Source organism: Taudactylus pleione, unplaced genomic scaffold (genome assembly GCF_031769625.1).
Source record: "Taudactylus pleione unplaced genomic scaffold, aTauple2 ptg003125l, whole genome shotgun sequence".
NCBI lineage: Eukaryota > Metazoa > Chordata > Amphibia > Anura > Myobatrachidae > Taudactylus > Taudactylus pleione.
In genome coordinates, this window is record NW_028287484.1 from 318,191 (window position 1) to 333,696 (window position 15,506).

General features: G+C 43.4%; 1 protein-coding gene across 1 annotated transcript in view; it reads left to right on the forward strand.

Moving 5' to 3' along the window:
• The window catches only part of KIF9 (kinesin family member 9), a gene marked incomplete at its 3' end in the record, with an annotated part of 97,271 nt that overhangs the window by 376 nt on the left and 81,389 nt on the right, over positions 1-15,506 (forward strand). The window lies entirely within an intron of this gene.

The window sequence follows — 15,506 nt, forward strand, 5'->3', positions numbered from 1 at the left end:
GAGACCAGAGAGTTTACACTCAGAGACTGAGAGCGGGTGACCGGGGTGAGTGACCGACAGCCCCCCCCCCCCTACTTATACACATATATATATATATATTCACACACACATTGTACTATATCCTATATATTATCCTGTATGTACTATATCCTATATATTATACTGTATGTACTATATCCTATATATTATACTGTATGTACTATATCCTATATATTATACTGTATGTACTGTATCCTATATATTATCCTGTATGTACTGTATCCTATATATTATACTGTATGTACTGTATCCTATATATTATACTGTATGTACTATATCCTATATATTATACTGTATGTACTGTATCCTATATATTATCCTGTATGTACTATATCCTATATATTATACTGTATGTACTATATCCTATATATTATACTGTATGTACTATATCCTATATATTATACTGTATGTACTGTATCCTATATATTATACTGTATGTACTGTATCCTATATATTATACTGTATGTACTGTATCCTATATATTATCCTGTATGTACTATATCCTATATATTATACTGTATGTACTATATCCTATATATTATACTGTATGTACTGTATCCTATATATTATCCTGTATGTACTATATCCTATATATTATACTGTATGTACTGTATCCTATATATTATACTGTATGTACTGTATCCTATATATTATACTGTATGTACTATATCCTATATATTATACTGTATGTACTGTATCCTATATATTATCCTGTATGTACTATATCCTATATATTATACTGTATGTACTATATCCTATATATTATACTGTATGTACTGTATCCTATATATTATCCTGTATGTACTATATCCTATATATTATACTGTATGTACTATATCCTATATATTATACTGTATGTACTATATCCTATATATTATACTGTATGTACTGTATCCTATATATTATCCTGTATGTACTATATCCTATATATTATACTGTATGTACTGTATCCTATATATTATACTGTATGTACTGTATCCTATATATTATACTGTATGTACTATATCCTATATATTATACTGTATGTACTGTATCCTATATATTATCCTGTATGTACTATATCCTATATATTATACTGTATGTACTATATCCTATATATTATACTGTATGTACTGTATCCTATATATTATACTGTATGTACTATATCCTATATATTATACTGTATGTACTATATCCTATATATTATCCTGTATGTACTGTATCCTATATATTATACTGTATGTACTATATCCTATATATTATACTGTATGTACTATATCCTATATATTATACTGTATGTACTGTATCCTATATATTATCCTGTATGTACTATATCCTATATATTATACTGTATGTACTATATCCTATATATTATACTGTATGTACTATATCCTATATATTATCCTGTATGTACTGTATCCTATATATTATACTGTATGTACTGTATCCTATATATTATACTGTATGTACTATATCCTATATATTATACTGTATGTACTGTATCCTATATATTATACTGTATGTACTATATCCTATATATTATACTGTATGTACTATATCCTATATATTATACTGTATGTACTGTATCCTATATATTATACTGTATGTACTATATCCTATATATTATACTGTATGTACTATATCCTATTTATTATACTGTATGTACTGTATCCTATTTATTATACTGTATGTACTGTATCCTATATATTATACTGTATGTACTGTATCCTATTTATTATACTGTATGTACTGTATCCTATATATTATACTGTATGTATATATTATACTGTATGTACTGTATCCTATATATTATACTGTATGTACTATATCCTATATATTATACTGTATGTACTGTATCCTATATATTATACTGTATGTACTATATCCTATATATTATACTGTATGTACTGTATCCTATATATTATCCTGTATGTACTGTATCCTATATATTATACTGTATGTACTGTATCCTATATATTATACTGTATCCTATATATTATACTGTATGTACTGTATCCTATATATTATACTGTATGTACTACATATATTATACTGTATATACTATATCCTATATATTATACTGTATGTACTGTATCCTATATATTATACTGTATGTACTATATCCTATATATTATACTGTATGTACTACATATATTATACTGTATGTACTGTATCCTATATATTATCCTGTATGTACTGTATCCTATATATTATACTGTATGTATATATTATACTGTATGTACTACATATATTATACTGTATGTACTGTATCCTATATATTATCCTGTATGTACTATATCCTATATATTATACTGTATGTACTGTATCCTATATATTATACTGTATGTACTATATCCTATATATTATCCTGTATGTACTGTATCCTATATATTATACTGTATGTACTGTATCCTATATATTATACTGTATGTATATATTATACTGTATGTACTGTATCCTATATATTATACTGTATGTACTGTATCCTATATATTATTATTATTACTATTATTATTAGCATTATTTAGATGGCGCCACAAGTGTTCCGCAGCGACTCACACAGTACATAAACATATTGTATACAAGTGACTTACAGAACAATACAATACAATACAGGACATGGATAATATATATTGCTACATTAGTGACCATATCACCCAGATAAGCAACAGAGCATAAGCACCAAGTGTTATGTGCCCTAGTGGTGAGTAAGAAGTAAATGACACTATAGTAAGGAGAAGCACAAGAGGGTAGAGGGCCCTGCTCGTGAGAGCTTACATTCTAAAAAGGTGGGGGGAAGACAAACTGGGTTGACACAGATGGGGTAGATGGGGACGAATGAGCATGTATCAGGGAGTTAGAATGATAGCTGGAAGGCTTTGATGAAGTAGTGGGTCTTGAGAGCCTGTTTGAAGGATTGCAAACAGGTGGAGAGTCTGATGCGGAGTGGGAGAGAGTTCCAGAGGTGGGGAGCAGTGCGGGCAAAATCTTGGAGGCGGGAGTGGGAGGAAGTAATCAGCTGGCATGAAAGGCGGCGTGCATTAGTTGAGCGAAGAGGGCGGAGAGGAGCGTGAAGGGAGATGAGATCAGAGATGTATATGGGAGTATCCTATATATTATACTGTATGTATATATTATACTGTATGTACTACATATATTATACTGTATGTACTATATCCTATATATTATACTGTATGTACTGTATCCTATATATTATACTGTATGTATATATTATAATGTATGTACTGTATCCTATATATTATACTGTATGTACTGTATCCTATATATTATACTGTATGTATATATTATACTGTATGTACTGTATCCTATATATTATACTGTATGTACTGTATCCTATATATTATACTGTATGTATATATTATACTGTATGTACTGTATCCTATTTATTATACTGTATGTACTACATATATTATACTGTATGTACTGTATCCTATATATTATACTGTATGTATATATTATCCTGTATGTACTGTATCCTATATATTGTACTGTATGTACTGTATCCTATATATTATACTGTATGTATATATTATACTGTATGTACTGTATCCTATATATTATACTGTATGTACTACATATATTATACTGTATGTACTATATCCTATATATTATACTGTATGTACTGTATCCTATATATTATACTGTATGTACTATATCCTATATATTATACTGTATGTACTGTATCCTATATATTATACTGTATGTATATATTATCCTGTATGTACTGTATCCTATATATTATACTGTATGTACTACATATATTATACTGTATGTACTATATCCTATATATTATACTGTATGTACTGTATCCTATATATTATACTGTATGTACTATATCCTATATATTATACTGTATGTACTGTATCCTATATATTATACTGTATGTATATATTATCCTGTATGTACTGTATCCTATATATTATACTGTATGTACTGTATCCTATATATTATACTGTATGTATATATTATACTGTATGTACTGTATCCTATATATTATACTGTATGTACTACATATATTATACTGTATGTACTATATCCTATATATTATACCGTATGTACTGTATCCTATATATTATACTGTATGTACTATATCCTATATATTATACTGTATGTATATATTATACTGTATGTACTGTATCCTATATATTATACTGTATGTATATATTATCCTGTATGTATTGTATCCTATATATTATACTGTATGCACTACATATATTATATTGTATGTATTGTGTCCTATATATTATACTGTATGTATATATTATACTGTATGTACTGTATCCTATATATTATACTGTATGTACTACATATATTATACTGTATGTACTATATCCTATATATTATACTGTATGTACTGTATCCTATATATTATACTGTATGTACTATATCCTATATATTATACTGTATGTATATATTATACTGTATGTACTGTATCCTATATATTATACTGTATGTATATATTTTCCTGTATGTATTGTATCCTATATATTATACTGTATGCACTACATATATTATACTGTATGTATTGTATCCTATATATTATACTGTATGTATATATTATACTGTATGTACTGTATCCTATATATTATACTGTATGTACTACATATATTATACTGTATGTACTATATCCTATATATTATACTGTGTGTACTGTATCCTATATATTATACTGTATGTATATATTATACTGGTATGTACTGTATCCTATATATTATACTGTATGTACTGTATCCTATATGTTATACTGTATGTATATATTATAATGTATGTACTGTATCCTATATATTATACTGTATGTATATATTATCCTGTATGTACTGTATCCTATATATTGTACTGTATGTACTGTATCCTATATATTATACTGTATGTACTGTATTCTATATATTATACTGTATGTACTACATATATTATACTGTATGTACTATATCCTATATATTATACTGTATGTACTGTATCCTATATATTATACTGTATGTACTATATCCTATATATTATACTGTATGTACTGTATCCTATATATTATACTGTATGTATATATTATACTGTATGTACTGTATCCTATATATTATACTGTATGTATATATTATACTGTATGTACTGTTTCCTATATATTATACTGTATGTACTACATATATTATACTGTATATACTGTATCCTATATATTATACTGTATGTATATATTATACTGTATGTACTGTATCCTATATATTATACTGTATGTACTACATATATTATACTGTATGTACTATATCCTATATATTATACTGTATGTACTGTATCCTATATATTATACTGTATGTACTACATATATTATACTGTATGTACTATATCCTATATATTATACTGTATGTACTGTATCCTATATATTATACTGTATGTATATATTATATACTGTATGTACTGTTTCCTATATATTATACTGTATGTACTACATATATTATACTGTATATACTGTATCCTATATATTATACTGTATGTATATATTATACTGTATGTACTGTTTCCTATATATTATACTGTATGTACTACATATATTATACTGTATATACTGTATTACATATTATACTATGTCCTGTGTATTATACTGTATATACTGAATTACATATTATATTATACTATGTCCTGTGTATTATACTGTATTATATATTATACTGTGTCCTGTGTACTATACTGTATATACTGTATTACATATTATACTGTGTCCTGTGTATTATACTGTATACACTGTGTATTATATATTATACTGTGTCCTATGTATTATACCGTATATACTGTATTATATATTATACTGTGTCCTATGTATTATACCGTATATATTGTATTATATAATATACCGTGTCCTGTGTATTATACCATATATACTGTATTAGATATTATGCTGTGTATTATACTGTACATACTGTATCATATATTATATTGTACTATGGCCCTAATTCAGAGATGTACGCTAATGCATTTGCAGCTGTAATCCCATACGCAGCTGCTGTGTAGAAATATGTTAAAGCTGTAACCGCTGGGAAATGTGTTGAGACGCCCCCTGGTGGCTTCGCAGATCCAGGCAGGTGCAAACAAGCACACAGCGGTGGTGGCAGATCCGGGCAGGTGCAAACAAGCTCACACCGGTGGTGGCAGATCCAGGCAGGTGCAAACAAGCACACAGCGGTGGTGGCAGATCCGGGCAGGTGCAAACAAGCTCACACCGGTGGTGGCAGATCCAGGCAGATGCAAACAAGCACACAGCGGTGGTGGCAGATCCGGGCAGGTGCAAACAAGCTCACAGCGGTGGTGGCAGATCCAGGCAGGTGCAAACAAGCTCACAGCGGTGGTGGCAGATCCGGGCAGGTGGAGACAAGCTCACAGCGGTGGTGGCAGATCCGGGCAGGTGCAAACAAGCTCACAGCGGTGGTGGCAGATCCAGGCAGGTGCAAACAAGCTCACAGCAGTGGTGGCAGATCCAGGCAGGTGCAAACAAGCACACAACGGGGGTGGCAGATCCAGGCAGGTGCAAACAAGCTCACAGTGGTGGTGTCAGATCCAGGCAGGTGCAGACAAGCTCACAGCGGTGGTGTCAGATCCAGGCAGGTGCAAACAAGCTCACACCGGTGGTGGCAGATCCAGGCAGATGCAAACAAGCACACAGCGGTGGTGGCAGATCCGGGCAGGTGCAAACAAGCTCACAGCGGTGGTGGCAGATCCAGGCAGGTGCAAACAAGCTCACAGCGGTGGTGGCAGATCCGGGCAGGTGGAGACAAGCTCACAGCGGTGGTGGCAGATCCGGGCAGGTGCAAACAAGCTCACAGCGGTGGTGGCAGATCCAGGCAGGTGCAAACAAGCTCACAGCAGTGGTGGCAGATCCAGGCAGGTGCAAACAAGCACACAACGGGGGTGGCAGATCCAGGCAGGTGCAAACAAGCTCACAGTGGTGGTGTCAGATCCAGGCAGGTGCAAACAAGCTCACAGCGGTGGTGTCAGATCCAGGCAGGTGCAAACAAGCTCACAACGGTGATGGCAGATCCGGGCAGGTGCAAACAAGCTCACAGTGGTGGTGGCAGATCCAGGCAGGTGCACAGAAGCTCACAGCAGTGGTGACAGATCCAGACAGGTGCAAACAAGCTCACATTGGTGATGCCAGATCCAGGCAGGTGCAAACAAGCTCACAGCGGTGGTGGCAGATCCAGGCAGGTGCAAGCAAGCTCACAGCGGTGGTGGCAGATCCAGGCAGGTGCACAGAAGCACACAGCGGTGGTGGCAGATCCAGGCAGGTGCAAACAAGCTCACAGCGGTAGTGACAGATCCAGGCAGGTGCAAACAAGCTCACAGCGGTGGTGGCAGATCCAGGCAGGTGCAAACAAGCTCACACTGGTGGTGGCAGATCCAGGCAGGTGCAAACAAGCTCACAGCGGTGGTGGCAGATCCAGGCAGGTGCAAACAAGCTCACAGCGGTAGGGACAGATCCAGGCAGGTGAAAACAAGCTCACAGCGGTGGTGGCAGATCCAGGCAGGTGCAAACAAGCTCACATTTCTGTGTACGGGATCGCAGTTGTAGGCTGAGACACTCCCCAAAAACTGTCGCGACACACCTGTATTTTTGCTGCCACTCCCCGTAATCCTCCTCAAATGGTCCCTGACTGTCAATCACTTTTCAAAAACACAGAGATCGGCACCGCTAAGGTACCGTGCCTGGCGCCTGCGCAGTGTGATCGTTAATCGCTGAACTGTAAAAATATCGGCATTGAGTACATCTCTGAATCTTGCACTATATATTATACCGTGTCCTGTTTATTATACTATAGTATATATAAATTCTGTAGTGTATATATTATACTGTACTATATATTATACTGTATCCTATTCATTATGTTTACTGTACTATATATTATACTGTGTCCTGTTTATTATACTATAGTATATTTAAATTCTGTAGTGTATATATTATACTGTACTATATATTATACTGTATCCTATACATTATATTTACTGTACTATATATTATACTGTGTCCTGTTTATTATACTATAGTATATATAAATTCTGTAGTGTATATATTATACTGTACTATATATTATACTGTATCCTATACATTATGTTTACTGTACTATATGTTATACCGTGTCCTGTTTATTATACTATAGTATATATAAATTCTATAGTGTATATATTATACTGTACTATATATTATACTGTATCCTATACATTATGTTTACTGTACTATATATTATACTGTGTCCTGTTTATTATACTATAGTATATTTAAATTCTGTAGTGTATATATTATACTGTACTATATATTATACGGTATCCTATACATTATGTTTACTGTACTATATATTATACTGTGTCCTGTTTATTATACTATAGTATATATAAATTCTGTAGTGTATATATTATACTATACTATATATTATACTGTATCCTATACATTATGTTTACTGTACTATATATTATACCGTGTCCTGTTTATTATACTATAGTATATATAAATTCTGTAGTGTATATATTATACTGTACTATATATTATACTGTATCCTATACATTATGTTTACTATACTATATATTATACTGTGTCCTGTTTATTATACTATAGTATATTTAAATTCTGTAGTGTATATATTATACTGTACTATATATTATACTGTATCCTATACATTATGTTTACTGTGCTATATATTATACTGTGTCCTGTTTATTATACTATAGTATATATAAATTCTGTAGTGTATATATTATACTGTACTATATATTATACTGTATCCTATACATTATGTTTACTGTACTATTTATTATCCTGTGTCCTGTTTATTATTCTATAGTATATATAAATTCTCTAGCTTATATATTATACTGTGGGGTCTATTTACTAAGCAGTGTTAGGAGACAGAGTGAAAAGTGATAAGAAAGTGATAAAATGACAGCCTATCAGCTCCCAACTGTCATTTTTCAAACACAGCCTGTGAGATGACAGTTGGGAGCTGATTGGCTGGCACCTTATCACTTTTCACTCTGTCGCCTAACACTGCTTAGTAAATAGACCCCTGTATCCTATACATTATGTTTACTGTGCTATATATTATACAGTGTCTCCATATAGAAACAATTAGATCTGGCCCCTGACCCATTTTTAAAATGCAGCAATTACTAACCCAGTTCACATGAATATGCATCAATCTATTGCCCTGTCTCCGCACTGGCGGCTGGTGCTGATGTGACACGCTGCTCAGAGAGGTCACATGGCGGCTCCTCCATCCGTCTCCTCACTGGTGCTGATGTGGCTACACTGCTGGGTGAGGTCACATGGTCTGCTGGCGGCTCCTCCATCCATCTCCTCACTGGTGCTGATGTGGCTGCACTGCTGGGTGAGGTCACATGGTCTGCTGGCGGCTCCTCCATCCGTCTCCTCACTGGTGCTGATGTGGCTGCACTGCTGGGAGAGGTCACGTGATCTGCTGGCGGCTCCTCCATCTGTCTCCTCAATGGTGCTGATGTGGCTACACTGCTGGGTGAGATCACGTGGTCTGCTGGCGGCTCCTCCATCTGTCTCCTCACTGGTGCTGATGTGGCTACACTGCTGGGTGAGGTCACGTGGTCTGCTGGCGGCTCCTCCATCTATCTCCTCACTGGTGCTGATGTGGCTACACTGCTGGCTGAGGTCACATGGTCTGCTGGCGGCTCCTCCATCCGTCTCCTCACTGGTGCTGATGTGGCTACACTGCTGGGTGAGGTCACATGGTCTGCTGGCGGCTCCTCCATCTGTCTCCTCACTGGTGCTGATGTGGCTACACTGCTGGGTGAGGTCACGTGGTCTGCTGGCGGCTCCTCCATCCGTCTCCTCACTGGTGCTGATGTGGTTACACTGCTGGGTGAGGTCACGTGGTCTGCTGGCGGCTCCTCCATCCGTCTCCTCACTGGTGCTGATGTGGCTGCACTGCTGGGTGAGATCACGTGGTCTGCTAGCGGCTCCTCCATCTGTCTCCTCACTGGTGCTGATGTGGCTGCACTGCTGGGTGAGGTCACATGGTCTGCTGGCGGCTCCTCCATCCGTCTCCTCACTGGTGCTGATGTGGCTGCACTGCTGGGAGAGGTCACGTGATCTGCTGGCGGCTCCTCCATCTGTCTCCTCAATGGTGCTGATGTGGCTACACTGCTGGGTGAGATCACGTGGTCTGCTGGCGGCGCCTCCATCTGTCTCCTCACTGGTGCTGATGTGGCTACACTGCTGGGTGAGGTCACGTGGTCTGCTGGCGGCTCCTCCATCTATCTCCTCACTGGTGCTGATGTGGCTACACTGCTGGCTGAGGTCACATGGTCTGCTGGCGGCTCCTCCATCCGTCTCCTCACTGGTGCTGATGTGGCTATACTGCTGGGTGAGGTCACAGGGTCTGCTGGCGGCTCCTCCATCTGTCTCCTCACTGGTGCTGATGTGGCTACACTGCTGGGTGAGGTCACGTGGTCTGCTGGCGGCTCCTCCATCCGTCTCCTCACTGGTGCTGATGTGGCTACACTGCTGGGTGAGGTCACGTGGTCTGCTGGCGGCTCCTCCATCCGTCTCCTCACTGGTGCTGATGTGGCTGCACTGCTGGGTGAGATCACGTGGTCTGCTAGCGGCTCCTCCATCTGTCTCCTCACTGGTGCTGATGTGGCTACACTGCTGGGTGAGGTCACGTGGTCTGCTGGCGGCTCCTCCATCCGTCTCCTCACTGGTGCTGATGTGGGTGCACTGCTGGGTGAGATCACGTGGTCTGCTGGCGGCTCCTCCATCTGTCTCCTCACTGGTGCTGATGTGGCTACACTGCTGGGTGAGGTCACATGGTCTCCTGGCGGCTCCTCCATCTGTCTCCTCACTGGTGCTGATGTGGCTGCACTGCTGGGTGAGGTCACATGGTCTGCTGGTGGCTCCTCCATCCGTCTCCTCACTGGTGCTGATGTGGCTGCACTACTGGGTGAGGTCACGTGATCTGCTGGCGGCTCCCCATCTGTCTCCTCAATGGTGCTGATGTGGCTACTCTGCTGGGTGAGGTCACGTGGTCTGCTGGCGGCTCCTCCATCTGTCTCCTCACTGGTGCTGATGTGGCTACACTGCTGGGTGAGGTCACGTGATCTGCTGGCGGCTCTTCCATCCATCTCCTCACTGGTGCTGATGTGGCTACACTGCTGGGTGAGGTCACATGGTCTGCTGGTGGGTCCTCCATCCATCTCCTCACTGGTGCTGATGTGGCTACACTGCTGGGTGAGGTCACATGGTCTGCTGTCTGCTCCTCCATCCGTCTCCTCACTGGTGCTGATGTGGCTGCACTGCTGGGTGAGGTCACATGATCTGCTGGCGGCTCCTCCATCCGTCTCCTCACTGGTGCTGATGTGGCTGCACTGCTGGGTGAGGTCACGTGGTCTGCTGGCGGCTCCTCCATCTGTCTCCTCAGTGGTGCTGATGTGGCTACACTGCTGGGTGAGGTCACATGGTCTGCTGGCGGCTCCTCCATCCATCTCCTCACTGGTGCTGATGTGGCTACACTGCTGGGTGAGGTCACATGGTCTGCTGGCGGCTCCTCCATCTGTCTCCTCACTGGTGCTGATGTGGCTGCACTGCTGGGTTCCATCTGTCTCCTCACTGTTGCTGATGTGGCTGCACTGCTGGGTGAGGTCACATTGTCTGCTGGCGGCTCCTCCATCCGTCTCCTCACTGGTGCTGATGTGGCTGCACTGCTGGGTGAGGTCATGTAATCTGCTGGCGGCTCCTCCATCTATCTCCTCAATGGTGCTGATGTGGCTACACTGCTGGGTGAGGTCACGTGGTCTGCTGGCGGCTCCTCCATCTGTCTCGTCACTGGTGCTGATGTGGCTACACTGCTGGGTGAGGTCACATGGTCTGCTGGTGGCTCCTCCATCCGTCTCCTCACTGGTGCTGATGTGGCTGCACTGCTGGGTGAGGTCACGTGATCTGCTGGCGGCTCCTCCATCTGTCTCCTGAATGGTGCTGATGTGGCTACACTGCTGGGTGAGGTCACGTGGTCTGCTGGCGGCTCCTCCATCTGTCTCCTCACTGGTGCTGATGTGGCTACACTGCTGGATGAGGTCACGTGGTCTGCTGCCGTCTCCTCCATCCATCTCCTCACTGGTGCTTATGTGGCTACACTGCTGGGTGAGGTCACATGGTCTACTGGCTGCTCCTCCATCCGTCTCCTCACTGGTGCTGATGTGGCTACACTGCTGGGTGAGGTCACATGGTCTGCTGGCGGCTCCTCCATCTGTCTCCTCACTGGTGCTGATGTGGCTACACTGCTGGGTGAGGTCACATGGTCTGCTGGCGGCTCCTCCATCCGTCTCCTCACTGGTGCTGATGTGGCTGCACTGCTGGTTGAGGTCACGTGGTCTGCTGGCGGCTCCTCCATCTGACTCCTCAGTGGTGCTGATGTGGCTACACTGCTGGGTGAGGTCACATGGTCTGCTGGCGGCTCCTCCATCCATCTCCTCACTGGTGCTGATGTGGCTACACTGCTGGGTGAGGTCACATGGTCTGCTGGCGGCTCCTCCATCTGTCTCCTCACTGGTGCTGATGCGGCTGCACTGCTGGGTTCCATCTGTCTGCTCACTGGTGCTGATGTGGCTGCACTGCTGGGTGAGGTCACATGGTCTGCTGGCGGCTCCTCCATCCGTCTCCTCACTGGTGCTGATGTGGCTGCACTGCTGGGTGAGGTCACGTGATCTGCTGGCGGCTCCTCCATCTATCTCCTCAATGGTGCTGATGTGGCTACACTGCTGGGTGAGGTCACGTGATCTGCTGGCGGCTCCTCCATCTGTCTCCTCACTGGTGCTGATGTGGCTACACTGCTGGGTGAGGTCACATGGTCTGCTGGTGGCTCCTCCATCCATCTCCTCACTGGTGCTGATGTGGCTACACTGCTGGGTGAGGTCACATGGTCTGCTGGCGGGTCCTCCATCCATCTCCTCACTGGTGCTGATGTGGCTACACTGCTGGGTGAGGTCACATGGTCTGCTGGCTGCTCCTCCATCCGTCTCCTCACTGGTGCTGATGTGGCTACACTGCTGGGTGAGGTCACGTGGTCTGCTGGCGGCTCCTCCATCTGTCTCCTCACTGGTGCTGATGTGGCTACACTGCTGGGTGAGGTCAGGTGGTCTGCTGGCGGCTCCTCCATCCGTCTCCTCACTGGTGCTGATGTGGCTACACTGCTGGGTGAGGTCACGTGGTCTGTTGGCGGCTCCTCCATCCGTCTCCTCACTGGTGCTGATGTGGCTACACTGCTGGGTGAGGTCACGTGGTCTGCTGGCGGCTCCTCCATCCGTCTCCTCACTGGTGCTGATGTGGCTACACTGCTGGGTGAGGTCACGTGGTCTGCTGGCGGCTCCTCCATCCGTCTCCACTCTGGTGCTAATGTGGCTGCACTGCTGGGTGAGGTCACATGGTCTGCTGGCGGCTCCTCCATCCGTCTCCTCACTGGTGCTGATGTGGCTGCACTGCTGGGTGAGGTCACATGGTCTGCTGGCGGCACCTCCATCCGTCTCCTCACTGGTGCTGATGTGGCTACACTGCTGGGTGAGGTCACATGGTCTGCTGGCGGCTAATCCATCCGTCTCCTCACTGGTGCTGATGTGGCTACACTCCTGGGTGAGGTCACATGGTCTGCTGGCGGTTCCTCCTTCCGTCTCCTCACTGTTGCTGATGTGGCTACATTGCTGGGTGAGGTCACATGGTCTGCTGGCGGCTCCTCCATCCGTCTCCACACTGGTACTGATGTGATTTCACTGCTGGGTGAGGTCACATGGTCTGCTGGCGGCTCTTACATCCGTCTCCTCGCTGGTGCTAATGTGGTTACACTGCTGGGTGAGGTCACATGGTCTGATGGTGGCTCCTCCATCCGTCTCCTCACTGGTGCTGATGTGGCTACACTGCTGGGTGAGGTCACATGGTCTGCTGGCGGGTCCTCCATCCGTCTCCTCACTGGTGCTTATGTGGCTGCACTGCTGGGTGAGGTCACGTGGTCTGCTGGCGGCTCTTACATCCGTCTCCTCACTGGTGCTGATGTGGCTACACTGCTGGGTTAGGTCACATGGTCTGGTGGCGGCTCCTCCATCCGTCTCCTCACTGGTGCTGATGTGTCTACACTGCTGGGTGAGGTCACATGGTCTGCTGGCGGCTCTTCCATCTGTCTACTCACTGGTGCTGATGTGGCTACACTGCTGGGTGAGGTCACATGGTCTGCTGGCGGCTCCTCCATCCGTCTCCTCACTGGTGTTGATGTGGCTGCACTGCTGGGTGAGGTCACATGGTCTGCTGGCAGGTCCTCACTGGTGCTGATGTGGCTAAACTGCTGGGTGAGGTCAAGTGGTCTGCTGGCAGCTCCCCCATCTGTCTCCTTACTGATGCTGATGTGGCTACACTGCTGGGTGAGGTCACGTGGTCTGCTGGTGGCTCCTCCATCTGTCTCCTCACTGGTGCTGATGTGGCTACTCTGCTGGGTGAGGTCATGTGGTCTGCTGGCGGCTCTTCCATCTGTCTCCTCACTGGTGCTGGTGTGGCTACACTGCTGGGTGAGGTCACATGGTCTGCTGGCGGGTTCTCCATCCGTCTCCTCACTGGTGCTGATGTGGCTACACTGCTGGGTGAGGTCACATGGTCTGCTGGCGGCTCCTCCATCCGTCTCCTCACTGGTGCTGATGTGGCTACACTGCTGGGTGAGGTCACATGGTCTGCTGGGGGCTCCTCCATCTGTCTCCTCACTGGTGCTGATGTAGCTACACTGCTGGGTGAGGTCACATGGTCTGCTGGCGGCTCCTCCATACGTCTCCTCACTGGTGCTGATGTGGCTACACTTCTGAGTGAGGTCACATGGTCTGCTGGCGGCTCCTCCATCCGTCTACTCACTGGTGCTGATGTAGCTACACTGCTGGGTGAGGTCACATGGTCTGCTGGCGGCTCCTCCATCCGTCTCCTCACTGGTGCTTATGTGGCTACACTGCTGGGTGAGGTCACATGGTCTGCTGGCAGCTCCTCCATCCGTCTCCTCACTGGTGCTGATGTAGCTACACTGCTGGGTGAGGTCACATGGTCTGCTGGCGGCTCCTCCATCCGTCTCCTCACTGGTGCTGATGTGGCTACACTGCTGGGTGAGGTCACATGGTCTGCTGGCGGGTTCTCCATCCGTCTCCTCACTGGTGCTGATGTGGCTGCACTGCTGGGTGAGGTCATGTGATCTGCTGGCGGTTCCTCCATCTGTCTCCTGAATGGTGCTGATGTGGCTACACTGCTGGGTGAGGTCACGTGGTCTGCTGGCGGCTCCTCCATCTGTCTCCTAACTGGTGCTGATGTGACTACACTGCTGGGTGAGGTCACGTGGTCTGCTGGCGGCTCCTCCATCCATCTCCTCACTGGTGCTGATGTGGCTACACTGCTGGGTGAGGTCACATGATCTGCTGGGGGGTCCTCCATCCATCTCCTCACTGGTGCTGATGTG